The sequence below is a fragment of the Amphimedon queenslandica genome, unplaced genomic scaffold, assembly GCF_000090795.2.
Source record: "Amphimedon queenslandica unplaced genomic scaffold, v1.1 AMPQUscaffold_12210, whole genome shotgun sequence".
Classification (NCBI taxonomy): Eukaryota; Metazoa; Porifera; class Demospongiae; order Haplosclerida; family Niphatidae; genus Amphimedon; species Amphimedon queenslandica.
Genome location: NW_003547551.1, coordinates 8045 through 10548, shown reverse-complemented (window position 1 = coordinate 10548; position 2504 = coordinate 8045). Strand labels below are relative to the sequence as shown.

At 37.8% G+C, this 2504-nt stretch overlaps 1 long non-coding RNA gene across 1 annotated transcript; it reads right to left on the bottom strand.

Annotated features, from left to right (window-relative positions):
- Positions 1 to 1033: 1033 nt before the first annotated feature.
- LOC109588250 (uncharacterized) lies at positions 1034 to 1976 on the bottom strand. Its single transcript, XR_002188040.1, has 3 exons — positions 1851 to 1976; positions 1690 to 1779; positions 1034 to 1636 (listed from the first exon to the last, which is right to left on the bottom strand). It is a non-coding gene; the product is annotated as an uncharacterized LOC109588250 (long non-coding RNA).
- Positions 1977 to 2504: the final 528 nt, after the last annotated feature.

The following is a 2504-nucleotide window of genomic DNA, read 5'->3' as shown; positions in this document are numbered from 1 at the left end:
AATGCTGCATATGTAGCACTAATATTGATAACTGACTGATACCGTAATAGCATCCTAAACAGTTGACTGTTTAGGATGCTAAACAGTCAACTCTCAGTCTTTTTAGCATGCTTTAGTCACATGAATGTTAATGCCCTACTAATCCTATAGTACTAGTAATGCCTCTCTTGGTGGGTGTCCTTTAATGTAATAGTTTAGATGGTAAGGAAACCCACCAAAATATTTTTTTCATATTGCTAAGGCTAAAAACACTTGACTCTACTTTTCCATGCATATACCTTTCCAAGCAGCTGCAAAGCTACCATATAGCGGAAAATTTTTGTGGCCCAAAATTTTCGTGGATTTCACGTTTTTTCAAAATCCACAAAAATAAAATCCGCAAAAATTGATTCAATACAGTTCAAGATGGCTGAAAAGTAGAAAACCATGAAAATTAAAGCCACGAAATTGATTTTCGAACAGATCCACGAAATTTTTGGGCCATGGAAATTTTTCGCTATACGGTATACTATGTCCCAACTGAGTTTGGACCAAGAAAAACTGGAATAACTTTTTATAGGAATATGAGATAACAATGAGACTTTTACAGGTTCTTAGTCGCCCAATGCCGCTTCAGGATCTCAGGTCTTGGGTCTCTCAGCCTTTGGGAACCCTGAGAACCGGGTTCTCCCTATAAACCCAATGGCATACCAAAGCTAACCGCAATGACGTTCTATGATGTCATAGTTTACATAAGCACATGTGGTCGAGATAATTCTTCTTTTAAAATGCTAATAGAGCAAAATCTTCTGATAATGATGGCCTTTATGAAGACTAGTTGACTCCAGCAGCTATTATACTGCTTATCAGGAAGAACAAGACTGTTTTAAACAAGAAGGTGCACTATAAAACCATTCACGCAACGTCATGAAATCGCTTCCGTCGATCACAGTATAAAAGGAGGTGCCCTGGGCACAATATGGCGGCCAGATTGAATGAAATTTGAAAATAACAAAATGGCTCCCGCACTGGCACTGTTCTTATCATGGCTAAATCACTAGCAAAACGCATTATAAAAACATTAAAATTAGCAAAGGTGAGAGAGTTAACCTACAAGCACACCTAGAAAGCATAGCAAGGAGAGAAATGGTATAATTGACTTGAAGTAATAATTTTACATTATTATCAAATATTATATTGTATATTCTGAAAAATCTGCCAACAGCCTAAGAAACACGGTCAATGATGCTGTCAGGCAGGTAATAAGTGATAGTGGCAAGGGAATAGCCCTCACTACTACACAGAAAACCAGCCCAAGAACCACCACCACTGGGACCAGACAGCCCTGCCGACTACCATATATCAGCCACCATCATCAAGTATAAGTGGTTCCAGCAAAAGACCCCAACATGGTCTTCATTCAGATCCTAGTACTGGTAGCAGTTGTAACATTCAACGATCTACTGGAAGAAGTAAATACAAAAATATTATTCTAAATTTTTAAAAATATAAACATTATAGGGTTGAATAGATATTGGGATGGTAAGGAGCCTCCTGTATCTGTGTACCTCTTCCCAACTGTGCCCAGTGATGCCGACAAAAATATGGCAGTACTGTGATGGTAATATACCAGTACAAGAAAAATGCTAGTACGAGCCTAAAAATATTAATGCCACTATATGATTACTTTACATTACAAATAATACTTACTTCTGTATCTAGTGCCTAATAAACTTGAGTTACGATTACAGGACTCACAACTGGCATTGAATCGAAATTCAGCACAAATCACATGACGATCTAAAATTATGAATAGTTTTGATGATGTTGATAATAATAGTAATAATAATAATAATACTAACAAAGAATACCTGTCTGTAACTGATCATCCTTTGGTCAACCATACCACACTAACACTAATGTATGTTTCCCAACAGCCGATCCTATATCTATGCACAAAATGGCTGCTCTTCGTCCCTGGCCATCACCTATACCTTATTTATATATAATCACTAATTTAAACACATTATAACTACCTGAAGTATTGAGCATAGCAGAAGAACTACTAGTATCATGTGATAGAGCCTCAGAATGATTCTCTTTTTAAATCGGCGAGTGAATGAGACAGCAGTTCCAGTGCCTTCTTTTAGTGCCTAAAGACCCCTTAACTCGATCAAGCCTAACTAGAACTGGTCCTTGTCTTCTTTGAGAGTAAAATGGAAGTCCATTTGGTACCAAAACCCCTTTCTTCCTGCGTTTTTCCTTGAAGAAGCAACACCATCTAGAGCCGACATTTTTCAGTACACGTGAATAAAACGGAAGCCACCATGCCCAGGGCCCCGCCTTTTATACCGCACCTTCTCGTTTAAGAGTGAAACAACACAGCCGAAATATCAGCCATGTATCTATGAATATCATTATAACACGTCATTAGTGATGTAACTACATTTTTTCGAATTCCAATGCAGCTGCTTCACTTCCGGTCCATTCTCAGTTGGGACATAGTATACAAGTAAATAAAAACA